This window comes from Vespula vulgaris, chromosome 1 (genome assembly GCF_905475345.1).
Source record: "Vespula vulgaris chromosome 1, iyVesVulg1.1, whole genome shotgun sequence".
NCBI classification, from domain to species: Eukaryota; Metazoa; Arthropoda; class Insecta; order Hymenoptera; family Vespidae; genus Vespula; species Vespula vulgaris.
Window position 1 is genome coordinate 9293509 of NC_066586.1, and position 13914 is coordinate 9307422.

A 13914-nucleotide genomic window follows, 5' to 3' on the forward strand; every position below is an offset into this window, starting at 1 on the left:
GATATATCGAACTCCAGAAGGCGGAAAGGAATACGATAAGGATCTCATTAATAGAAATAAATGTCCCTTAAGAAACAAACAATTGGAAGAGTGTCTTGCGTTCCGTTCGAGATATATCGAACTCCAGAAGGCGGAAAAGAATACGATATGGTCCACGTTAATAGAATTAAATGTACATTAAGAAACAAACAATTGGAAGAGTGTCTTGCCTTCCGTACGAGATATATCGAACTCCTGAAGGCGGAAAGGAATACGATAAGGATCTCATTAATAGAAAGAAATGTCCATTAAGAAACAAGCAATTAGAAGATTGTCCTGCCGTCCCTTCGATATATATCGAACTCCAGAAGGGGGTAAGAAATACGATAAAGTCCACGTTAATAGAATTGAATGTACATTAAGAAACAAGCAATTAGAAGAGTGTCCTGCCATCCGTTCGAGATATATCGAACTCCAGAAGGCGGGAAGGAGTACGATAAGGTCCACTTTAATAAAATTACATGTACATTAAGAAACAAGCAATTGGAAGAGTGTCTTGCCTTCCGTTCGAGATATATCGAACTCCAGAAGGCGGGAAGGAGTACGATAAGGTCCACGTTAATAGAATTGAATGTACATTAAGAAACAAGCAATTAGAAGAGTGTCCTGCCTCTCGTTCGAGATATGTCGAACTCCAGAAGGCGGAAAGGAATACGATAAGGATCTCATTAATAGAAATAAATGTCCATTAAGAAACAAGCAATTAGAAGAGTGTCCTGCCTTCCCTTCGAGATATATCGAACTCCAGAAGGCGGAAAGGAATACGATAAGGTCCACGTAAATAGAAATAAACGTACATTAAGAAACAAACAATTGGAAGAGTGTCTTGCGTTCCGTTCGAGATATATCGAACTCCAGAAGGCGGTAAGGAATACGATAAGGTCCACGTTAATAGAATTGAATGCACATTAAGAAACAAGCAATTAGAAGAGTGTCCTGCCATCCGTTCGAGATATATCGAACTCCAGAAGGCGGAAAGGAATACGATAAGGTCCACGTTAATAGATTTAAATGTACATTAAGAAACAAACAATTGGAAGAGTGTCTTGCGTTCCGTTCGAGATATATCGAACTCCAGAAGGCGGTAAGGAATACGATAAGGTCCACGTTAATAGAATTGAATGCACATTAAGAAACAAACAATTGGAAGAGTGTCTTGCCTTCCCTTCGAGATATATCGAACTCCAAAAGGCGGAAAGGAATACGATAAAGTCCACGTTAATAGAATTGAATGTACGTTAAGAAACAAGCAATTAGAAGAGTGTCCTGCATTCCCTTCGAGATATATCGAACTCCAGAAGGCGGAAAGGAATTCGATAAGGATCTCATTAATAGGAATAAATGTCCATTAAGAAACAAGCAATTAGAAGAGTGTCCTGCATTCCCTTCGAGATATATCGAACTCCAGAAGGCGGAAAGGAATACGATAAGGATCTCATTAATAGAAATAAATGTCCATTAAGAAACAAACAATTGGAAGAGTGTCTTGCCTTCCGTTCGAGATATATCGAACTCCAGAAGGCGGAAAGGAATACGATAAGGTCCACGTTAATAGAATTGAATGTACATTAAGAAACAAGCAATTAGAAGAGTGTCTTGCGTTCCGTTCGAGATATATCGAACTCCAGAAGGCGGTAAGGAATACGATAAGGTCCACGTTAATAGAATTGAATGCACATTAAGAAACAAACAATTGGAAGAGTGTCTTGCCTTCCCTTCGAGATATATCGAACTCCAAAAGGCGGAAAGGAATACGATAAAGTCCACGTTAATAGAATTGAATGTACGTTAAGAAACAAGCAATTAGAAGAGTGTCCTGCATTCCCTTCGAGATATATCGAACTCCAGAAGGCGGAAAGGAATACGATAAGGATCTCATTAATAGAAATAAATGTCCATTAAGAAACAAGCAATTAGAAGAGTGTCCTGCATTCCCTTCGAGATATATCGAACTCCAGAAGGCGGAAAGGAATACGATAAGGATCTCATTAATAGAAATAAATGTCCATTAAGAAACAAACAATTGGAAGAGTGTCCTGCATTCCCTTCGAGATATATCGAACTCCAGAAGACGGAAAGGAATACTATAAGGTCCTAGTTAATAGAATTAAATGTACATTAAGAAACAAGCAATTAGAAGAGTCTCCTGCCTCCCGTTCGAGATATATCGAACTCCAGAAGGCGGAAAGGAATACAATAAGGTCCACGTTAATAGAATTAAATGTACATTAAGAAACAAGCAATTAGAAGAGTGTCCTGCCTCCCGTTCGAGATATATCGAACTCTAGAAGGGGCAAAGGAATACGATAAGGTCCACGTTAATAGAATTAAATGTACATTAAGAAACAAGCAATTAGAAGAGTGTCCTGCCTCCCGTTCGAGATATATCGAACTCCAGAAGGCGGAAAGGAATACGATAAGGTCCACGTTAATAGAATTAAATGTACCTTAAGAAACAAGCAATTAGAAGAGTCTCCTGCTTTCCGTTCGAGATATATCGAACTCCAGAAGACGGAAAGGAATACTATAAGGTCCTAGTTAATAGAATTAAATGTACATTAAGAAACAAGCAATTAGAAGAGTCTCCTGCCTCCCGTTCGAGATATATCGAACTCCGGAAGGCGGAAAGGAATACAATAAGGTCCACGTTAATAGAATTAAATGTACATTAAGAAACAAGCAATTAGAAGAGTGTCCTGCCTCCCGTTCGAGATATATCGAACTCCAGAAGGCGGAAAGGAATACGATAAGGTCCACGTTAATAGAATTAAATGTACATTAAGAAACAAGCCATTAGAAGAGTCTCCTGCTTTCCGTTCGAGATATACCGAACTCCAGAAGACGGAAAGGAATACTATAATGTCGACGTTAATAGAATTAAATGAACATTAAGAAACAAGCAATTAGAAGAGTGTCCTGCCTCCCGTTCGAGATATATCGAACTCTAGAAGGCGGAAAGGAATACAATAAGGTCCACGTTAATAGAATTAAATGTACATTAAGAAACAAGCAATTAGAAGAGTCTCCTGCTTTCCGTTCGAGATATATCGAACTCCAGAAGACGGAAAGGAATACTATAATGTCGACGTTAATAGAATTAAATGAACATTAAGAAACAAGCAATTAGAAGAGTGTCCTGCCTTCCGTTCGAGATATATCGAACTCCAAAAGGCGGAAAGGAATACGATAAGGTCCACGTTAATAGAATTAAATGTACATTAAGAAACAAGCAATTAGAAGAGTGTCCTGCCTCCCGTTCGAGATATATCGAACTCTAGAAGGCGGAAAGGAATACAATAAGGTCCACGTTAATAGAATTAAATGTACATTAAGAAACAAGCAATTAGAAGAGTCTCCTGCTTTCCGTTCGAGATATATCGAACTCCAGAAGACGGAAAGGAATACAATAAGGTCCACGTTAATAGAATTAAATGTACATTAAGAAACAAGCAATTAGAAGAGTGTCCTGCCTCCCGTTCGAGATATATCGAACTCCAGAAGACGGAAAGGAATACTATAAGGTCCTAGTTAATAGAATTAAATGTACATTAAGAAACAAGCAATTAGAAGAGTGTCCTGCCTCCCGTTCGAGATATATCGAACTCTAGAAGGCGGAAAGGAATACGATAAGGTCCACGTTCATAGAATTACAAGTACATTAAGAAACAAGCAATTAGAAGAGTGTCCTGCCTCCCGTTCGAGATATATCGAACTCCGGAAGGCGGAAAGGAATACTGTAAGGTCCACGTTAATAGAATTAAATGTACATTAAGAAACAAGCAATTAGAAGAGTGTCCTGCATTCCCTTCGAGATATATCGAACTCCAGAAGGCGGGAAGGAGTACGATAAGGTCCACGTTAATAGAATTAAATGTACATTAAGAAACAAGCAATTAGAAGAGTGTCCTGCATTCCCTTCGAGATATATCGAACTCCAGAAGGCGGAAAGGAATACGATAAAGATCTCATTAATAGAAATAAATGTCCATTAAGAAACAAACAATTGGAAGAGTGTCTTGCCTTCCGTTCGAGATATATCGAACTCCAGAAGGCGGAAAGGAATACGATAAGGTCCTCATTAATAGAATTAAATGTACATTAAGAAACAAACAATTGGAAGAGTGTCTTGCCTTCCGTTCGAGATATATCGAACTCCAGAAGGCGGAAAGGAATACGATAAGGTCCTCATTAATAGAATTAAATGTACATTAAGAAACAAACAATTGGAAGAGTGTCGTGCCTTCCGTTCGAGATATATCGAACTCCAGAAGGCGGAAAGGAATACGATAAGGTCCACGTTAATAGAATTGAGTGTACGTTAAGAAACAAGCAATTACAAGAGTGTCCTGCCTTCCCTTCGAGATATATCGAACTCCAGAAGGCGGAAAGGAATACGATAAGGATCTCATTAATAGAAATAAATGTCCATTAAGAAACAAGCAATTAGAAGAGTTTCTTGCCTACCGTTCGAGATATATCGAACTCCAGAAGGCGGAAAGGAATACGATAAGGTCCACGTTAATAGAATTAAATGTACATTAAGAAACAAGCAATTAGAAGAGTGTCCTGCATTCCCTTCGAGATATATCGAACTCCAGAAGGCGGAAAGGAATACGATAAGGTCCACGTAAATAGAAATAAACGTACTTTAAGAAACATACAATTGGAAGAGTGTCTTGCGTTCCGTTCGAGATATATCGAACTCCAGAAGGCGGTAAGGAATACGATAAGGTCCACGTTAATAGAATTGAATGTACATTAAGAAACAAGCAATTAGAAGAGTGTCCTGCATTCCCTTCGAGATATATCGAACTCCAGAAGGCGGAAAGGAATACGATAAGGTCCACGTAAATAGAAATAAACGTACATTAAGAAACAAAGAATTGGAAGAGTGTCTTGCGTTCCGTTCGAGATATATCGAACTCCAGAAGGCGGAAAGGAATACGATAAGGTCCTCATTAATAGAATTAAATGTACATTAAGAAACAAACAATTGGAAGAGTGTCCTGCCTTCCGTTCGAGATATATCGAACTCCAGAAGGCGGAAAGGAATACGATAAGGTCCTCATTAATAGAATTAAATGTACATAAAGAAACAAACAATTGGAAGAGTGTCCTGCCTACCGTTCGAGATATATCGAACTCCAGAAGGCGGAAAGGAATACGATAAGGTCCACGTTAATAGAATTAAATGTACATTAAGAAACAAGCAATTAGAAGAGTGTCCTGCCTCCCGTTCGAGATATATCGAACTCTAGAAAGCGGAAAGGAATACGATAAGGTCCACGTTAATAGAATTGAATGTACATTAAGAAACAAGCAATTAGAAGAGTGTCCTGCCTTCCCTTCGAGATATATCGAACTCCAGAAGGCGGAAAGGAATACGATAAGGATCTCATTAATAGAAATAAATGTCCATTAAGAAACAAACAATTGGAAGAGTGTCCTGCCTTCCCTTCGAGATATATCGAACTCCAGAAGGCGGAAAGGAATACGATAAGGATCTCATTAATAGAAATAAATGTCCATTAAGAAACAAGCAATTAGAAGATTGTCCTGCCCTCCCTTCGAGATATATCGAACTCCAGAAGGCGGAAAGGAATACGATAAGGATCTCATTAATAGAAATAAATGTCCATTAAGAAACAAGCAATTAGAAGAGTGTCCTGCCTTCCGTTCGAGATATATCGAACTCCAGAAGGCGGGAAGGAGTACGATAAGGTCCACGTTAATAGAATTGAATGTACATTAAGAAACATACAATTGGAAGAGTGTCTTGCCGTCCGTTCGAGATATATCGAACTCCAGAAGGCGGAAAAGAATACGATATGGTCCACGTTAATAGAAATAAATGTCCATTAAGAAACAAACAATTGGAAGAGTGTCCTGCCTTCCCTTCGAGATATATCGAACTCCAGAAGGCGGAAAGGAATACGATAAGGATCTCATTAATAGAAATAAATGTCCATTAAGAAACAAGCAATTAGAAGAGTGTCCTGCCATCCGTTCGAGATATATCGAACTCCAGAAGGCGGGAAGGAGTACGATAAGGTCCACTTTAATAAAATTACATGTACATTAAGAAACAAGCAATTGGAAGAGTGTCTTGCCTTCCGTTCGAGATATATCGAACTCCAGAAGGCGGGAAGGAGTACGATAAGGTCCACGTTAATAGAATTGAATGTACATTAAGAAACATACAATTGGAAGAGTGTCTTGTTTTCCGTTCGAGATATATCGAACTCCAGAAGGCGGAAAAGAATACGATATGGTCCACGTTAATAGAATTAAATGTAGATTAAGAAACAAACAATTGGAAGAGTGTCTTGCCGTCCGTTCGAGATATATCGAACTCCAGAAGGCGGAAAGGAATACGATAAGGGTATCATTATTAGAAATAAATGTCCATTAAGAAACAAGCAATTAGAAGATTGTCCTGCCCTCCCTTCGAGATATATCGAACTCCAGAAGGCGGAAAGGAATACGATAAGGATCTCATTAATAGAAATAAATGTCCCTTAAGAAACAAACAATTGGAAGAGTGTCTTGCGTTCCGTTCGAGATATATCGAACTCCAGAAGGCGGAAAAGAATACGATATGGTCCACGTTAATAGAATTAAATGTACATTAAGAAACAAACAATTGGAAGAGTGTCTTGCCTTCCGTACGAGATATATCGAACTCCTGAAGGCGGAAAGGAATACGATAAGGATCTCATTAATAGAAAGAAATGTCCATTAAGAAACAAGCAATTAGAAGATTGTCCTGCCGTCCCTTCGATATATATCGAACTCCAGAAGGGGGTAAGAAATACGATAAAGTCCACGTTAATAGAATTGAATGTACATTAAGAAACAAGCAATTAGAAGAGTGTCCTGCCATCCGTTCGAGATATATCGAACTCCAGAAGGCGGGAAGGAGTACGATAAGGTCCACTTTAATAAAATTACATGTACATTAAGAAACAAGCAATTGGAAGAGTGTCTTGCCTTCCGTTCGAGATATATCGAACTCCAGAAGGCGGGAAGGAGTACGATAAGGTCCACGTTAATAGAATTGAATGTACATTAAGAAACAAGCAATTAGAAGAGTGTCCTGCCTCTCGTTCGAGATATGTCGAACTCCAGAAGGCGGAAAGGAATACGATAAGGATCTCATTAATAGAAATAAATGTCCATTAAGAAACAAGCAATTAGAAGAGTGTCCTGCCTTCCCTTCGAGATATATCGAACTCCAGAAGGCGGAAAGGAATACGATAAGGTCCACGTAAATAGAAATAAACGTACATTAAGAAACAAACAATTGGAAGAGTGTCTTGCGTTCCGTTCGAGATATATCGAACTCCAGAAGGCGGTAAGGAATACGATAAGGTCCACGTTAATAGAATTGAATGCACATTAAGAAACAAGCAATTAGAAGAGTGTCCTGCCATCCGTTCGAGATATATCGAACTCCAGAAGGCGGAAAGGAATACGATAAGGTCCACGTTAATAGATTTAAATGTACATTAAGAAACAAACAATTGGAAGAGTGTCTTGCGTTCCGTTCGAGATATATCGAACTCCAGAAGGCGGTAAGGAATACGATAAGGTCCACGTTAATAGAATTGAATGCACATTAAGAAACAAACAATTGGAAGAGTGTCTTGCCTTCCCTTCGAGATATATCGAACTCCAAAAGGCGGAAAGGAATACGATAAAGTCCACGTTAATAGAATTGAATGTACGTTAAGAAACAAGCAATTAGAAGAGTGTCCTGCATTCCCTTCGAGATATATCGAACTCCAAAAGGCGGAAAGGAATACGATAAAGTCCACGTTAATAGAATTGAATGTACGTTAAGAAACAAGCAATTAGAAGAGTGTCCTGCATTCCCTTCGAGATATATCGAACTCCAGAAGGCGGAAAGGAATTCGATAAGGATCTCATTAATAGGAATAAATGTCCATTAAGAAACAAGCAATTAGAAGAGTGTCTTGCGTTCCGTTCGAGATATATCGAACTCCAGAAGGCGGTAAGGAATACGATAAGGTCCACGTTAATAGAATTGAATGCACATTAAGAAACAAACAATTGGAAGAGTGTCTTGCCTTCCCTTCGAGATATATCGAACTCCAAAAGGCGGAAAGGAATACGATAAAGTCCACGTTAATAGAATTGAATGTACGTTAAGAAACAAGCAATTAGAAGAGTGTCCTGCATTCCCTTCGAGATATATCGAACTCCAGAAGGCGGAAAGGAATACGATAAGGATCTCATTAATAGAAATAAATGTCCATTAAGAAACAAGCAATTAGAAGAGTGTCCTGCATTCCCTTCGAGATATATCGAACTCCAGAAGGCGGAAAGGAATACGATAAGGATCTCATTAATAGAAATAAATGTCCATTAAGAAACAAACAATTGGAAGAGTGTCCTGCATTCCCTTCGAGATATATCGAACTCCAGAAGACGGAAAGGAATACTATAAGGTCCTAGTTAATAGAATTAAATGTACATTAAGAAACAAGCAATTAGAAGAGTCTCCTGCCTCCCGTTCGAGATATATCGAACTCCAGAAGGCGGAAAGGAATACAATAAGGTCCACGTTAATAGAATTAAATGTACATTAAGAAACAAGCAATTAGAAGAGTGTCCTGCCTCCCGTTCGAGATATATCGAACTCTAGAAGGGGCAAAGGAATACGATAAGGTCCACGTTAATAGAATTAAATGTACATTAAGAAACAAGCAATTAGAAGAGTGTCCTGCCTCCCGTTCGAGATATATCGAACTCCAGAAGGCGGAAAGGAATACGATAAGGTCCACGTTAATAGAATTAAATGTACCTTAAGAAACAAGCAATTAGAAGAGTCTCCTGCTTTCCGTTCGAGATATATCGAACTCCAGAAGACGGAAAGGAATACTATAAGGTCCTAGTTAATAGAATTAAATGTACATTAAGAAACAAGCAATTAGAAGAGTCTCCTGCCTCCCGTTCGAGATATATCGAACTCCGGAAGGCGGAAAGGAATACAATAAGGTCCACGTTAATAGAATTAAATGTACATTAAGAAACAAGCAATTAGAAGAGTGTCCTGCCTCCCGTTCGAGATATATCGAACTCCAGAAGGCGGAAAGGAATACGATAAGGTCCACGTTAATAGAATTAAATGTACATTAAGAAACAAGCCATTAGAAGAGTCTCCTGCTTTCCGTTCGAGATATACCGAACTCCAGAAGACGGAAAGGAATACTATAATGTCGACGTTAATAGAATTAAATGAACATTAAGAAACAAGCAATTAGAAGAGTGTCCTGCCTCCCGTTCGAGATATATCGAACTCTAGAAGGCGGAAAGGAATACAATAAGGTCCACGTTAATAGAATTAAATGTACATTAAGAAACAAGCAATTAGAAGAGTCTCCTGCTTTCCGTTCGAGATATATCGAACTCCAGAAGACGGAAAGGAATACTATAATGTCGACGTTAATAGAATTAAATGAACATTAAGAAACAAGCAATTAGAAGAGTGTCCTGCCTTCCGTTCGAGATATATCGAACTCCAGAAGGCGGAAAGGAATACGATAAGGTCCACGTTAATAGAATTAAATGTACATTAAGAAACAAGCAATTAGAAGAGTGTCCTGCCTCCCGTTCGAGATATATCGAACTCTAGAAGGCGGAAAGGAATACAATAAGGTCCACGTTAATAGAATTAAATGTACATTAAGAAACAAGCAATTAGAAGAGTCTCCTGCTTTCCGTTCGAGATATATCGAACTCCAGAAGACGGAAAGGAATACAATAAGGTCCACGTTAATAGAATTAAATGTACATTAAGAAACAAGCAATTAGAAGAGTGTCCTGCCTCCCGTTCGAGATATATCGAACTCCAGAAGACGGAAAGGAATACTATAAGGTCCTAGTTAATAGAATTAAATGTACATTAAGAAACAAGCAATTAGAAGAGTGTCCTGCCTCCCGTTCGAGATATATCGAACTCTAGAAGGCGGAAAGGAATACGATAAGGTCCACGTTCATAGAATTACAAGTACATTAAGAAACAAGCAATTAGAAGAGTGTCCTGCCTCCCGTTCGAGATATATCGAACTCCAGAAGGCGGAAAGGAATACGATAAGGTCCTCATTAATAGAATTAAATGTACATTAAGAAACAAACAATTGGAAGAGTGTCGTGCCTTCCGTTCGAGATATATCGAACTCCAGAAGGCGGAAAGGAATACGATAAAGATCTCATTAATAGAAATAAATGTCCATTAAGAAACAAACAATTGGAAGAGTGTCTTGCCTTCCGTTCGAGATATATCGAACTCCAGAAGGCGGAAAGGAATACGATAAGGTCCTCATTAATAGAATTAAATGTACATTAAGAAACAAACAATTGGAAGAGTGTCTTGCCTTCCGTTCGAGATATATCGAACTCCAGAAGGCGGAAAGGAATACGATAAGGTCCTCATTAATAGAATTAAATGTACATTAAGAAACAAACAATTGGAAGAGTGTCGTGCCTTCCGTTCGAGATATATCGAACTCCAGAAGGCGGAAAGGAATACGATAAGGTCCACGTTAATAGAATTGAGTGTACGTTAAGAAACAAGCAATTACAAGAGTGTCCTGCCTTCCCTTCGAGATATATCGAACTCCAGAAGGCGGAAAGGAATACGATAAGGATCTCATTAATAGAAATAAATGTCCATTAAGAAACAAGCAATTAGAAGAGTTTCTTGCCTACCGTTCGAGATATATCGAACTCCAGAAGGCGGAAAGGAATACGATAAGGTCCACGTTAATAGAATTAAATGTACATTAAGAAACAAGCAATTAGAAGAGTGTCCTGCATTCCCTTCGAGATATATCGAACTCCAGAAGGCGGAAAGGAATACGATAAGGTCCACGTAAATAGAAATAAACGTACTTTAAGAAACATACAATTGGAAGAGTGTCTTGCGTTCCGTTCGAGATATATCGAACTCCAGAAGGCGGTAAGGAATACGATAAGGTCCACGTTAATAGAATTGAATGTACATTAAGAAACAAGCAATTAGAAGAGTGTCCTGCATTCCCTTCGAGATATATCGAACTCCAGAAGGCGGAAAGGAATACGATAAGGTCCACGTAAATAGAAATAAACGTACATTAAGAAACAAAGAATTGGAAGAGTGTCTTGCGTTCCGTTCGAGATATATCGAACTCCAGAAGGCGGAAAGGAATACGATAAGGTCCTCATTAATAGAATTAAATGTACATTAAGAAACAAACAATTGGAAGAGTGTCCTGCCTTCCGTTCGAGATATATCGAACTCCAGAAGGCGGAAAGGAATACGATAAGGTCCTCATTAATAGAATTAAATGTACATTAAGAAACAAACAATTGGAAGAGTGTCCTGCCTACCGTTCGAGATATATCGAACTCCAGAAGGCGGAAAGGAATACGATAAGGTCCACGTTAATAGAATTAAATGTACATTAAGAAACAAGCAATTAGAAGAGTGTCCTGCCCTCCCTTCGAGATATATCGAACTCCAGAAGGCGGAAAGGAATACGATAAAGATCTCATTAATAGAAATAAATGTCCATTAAGAAACAAACAATTGGAAGAGTGTCTTGCCTTCCGTTCGAGATATATCGAACTCCAGAAGGCGGAAAGGAATACGATAAGGTCCTCATTAATAGAATTAAATGTACATTAAGAAACAAACAATTGGAAGAGTGTCTTGCCTTCCGTTCGAGATATATCGAACTCCAGAAGGCGGAAAGGAATACGATAAGGTCCTCATTAATAGAATTAAATGTACATTAAGAAACAAACAATTGGAAGAGTGTCCTGCCTTCCGTTCGAGATATATCGAACTCCAGAAGGCGGAAAGGAATACGATAAGGTCCACGTTAATAGAATTGAATGTACATTCAGAAACAAGCAATTAGAAGAGTGTCCTGCCTTCCCTACGAGATATATCGAACTCCAGAAGGCGGAAAGGAATACGATAAGGATCTCATTAATAGAAATAAATGTCCATTAAGAAACAAGCAATTAGAAGAGTGTCTTGCCTACCGTTCGAGATATATCGAACTCCAGAAGGCGGAAAGGAATACGATAAGGTCCACGTTAATAGAATTAAATGTACATTAAGAAACAAGCAATTAGAAGAGTGTCCTGCCCTCCCTTCGAGATATATCGAACTCCAGAAGGCGGAAAGGAATACGATAAAGATCTCATTAATAGAAATAAATGTCCATTAAGAAACAAACAATTGGAAGAGTGTCTTGCCTTCCGTTCGAGATATATCGAACTCCAGAAGGCGGAAAGGAATACGATAAGGTCCTCATTAATAGAATTAAATGTACATTAAGAAACAAACAATTGGAAGAGTGTCTTGCCTTCCGTTCGATATATATCGAACTCCAGAAGGCGGAAAGGAATACGATAAGGATCTCATTTTATAGAAATAAATGTCCATTAAGAAACAAACAATTGGAAGAGTGTCTTGCGTTCCGTTCGAGATATATCGAACACCAGAAGGCGGTAAGGAATACGATAAGGTCCACGTTAATAGAATTGAATGTACATTAAGAAACAAGCAATTAGAAGAGTGTTCTGCCTTCCCTTCGAGATATATCGAACTCCAGAAGGCGGAAAGGAATACGATAAGGATCTCATTAATAGAAATAAATGTCCATTAAGAAACAAACAATTGGAAGAGTGTCTTGCGTTCCGTTCGAGATATATCGAACTCCAGAAGGCGGTAAGGAATACGATAAGGTCCACGTTAATAGAATTGAATGTACATTAAGAAACAAGCAATTAGAAGAGTGTCCTGCCTTCCCTTCGAGATATATCGAACTCCAGAAGGCGGAAAGGAATACGATAAGGATCTCATTAATAGAAATAAATGTCCATTAAGAAACAAACAATTGGAAGAGTGTCCTGCCTTCCCTTCGAGATATATCGAACTCCAGAAGGCGGAAAGGAATACGATAAGGATCTCATTAATAGAAATAAATGTCCATTAAGAAACAAGCAATTAGAAGATTGTCCTGCCTTCCCTTCGAGATATATCGAACTCCAGAAGGCGGAAAGGAATACGATAAGGATCTTATTTTATAGAAATAAATGTCCATTAAGAAACAAACAATTGGAAGAGTGTCTTGCCTTCCGTTCGAGATATATCGAACTCCAGAAGGCGGAAAGGAATACGATAAGGTCCACGTTAATAGAAATAAACGTACATTAAGAAACATACAATTGGAAGAGTGTCTTGCGTTCCGTTCGAGATATATCGAACTCCAGAAGGCGGAAAGGAATACGATAAGGTCCTCATTAATAGAATTAAATGTACATTAAGAAACAAACAATTGGAAGAGTGTCCTGCCTTCCGTTCGAGATATATCGAACTCCAGAAGGCGGAAAGGAATACGATAAGGTCCACGTTAATAGAATTGAATGAACATTAAGAAACAAGCAATTAGAAGAGTGTCCTGCCTTCCCTTCGAGATATATCGAACTCCAGAAGGCGGAAAGGAATACGATAAGGATCTCATTAATAGAAATAAATGTCCATTAAGAAACAAGCAATTAGAAGATTGTCCTGCCTTCCCTTCGAGATATATCGAACTCCAGAAGGCGGAAAGGAATACGATAAGGATCTCATTAATAGAAATAAATGTCCATTAAGAAACAAGCAATTAGAAGATTGTCCTGCCCTCCCTTCGAGATATATCGAACTCCAGAAGGCGGAAAGGAATACGATAAAGTCCACGTTAATAGAATTAATTGTACATTAAGAAGCAAGCAATTAGAAGAGTGTCCTGCCTTCCCTTCGAGATATATCGAACTCCAGAAGGCGGAAAGGAATACGATAAGGATCTCATTAAT

General features: G+C 38.5%; 1 long non-coding RNA gene across 5 annotated transcripts in view; it reads left to right on the forward strand.

The window, feature by feature from the left end:
* Window positions 1–13914, forward strand: part of LOC127067523 (uncharacterized) — a 34950-nt gene that overhangs the window by 6308 nt on the left and 14728 nt on the right. For 2 of the 5 annotated variants that reach the window (XR_007782648.1, XR_007782650.1), the window contains exons 2-3: window positions 811–920; window positions 7301–7410. This is a non-coding gene — a long non-coding RNA (uncharacterized LOC127067523). Of the gene's footprint in view, window positions 1–810; window positions 921–7300; window positions 7411–11150; window positions 13459–13914 lie in introns of those variants that run through there. The other 3 variants (XR_007782644.1, XR_007782649.1, XR_007782647.1) reach the window with 3 other exon arrangements.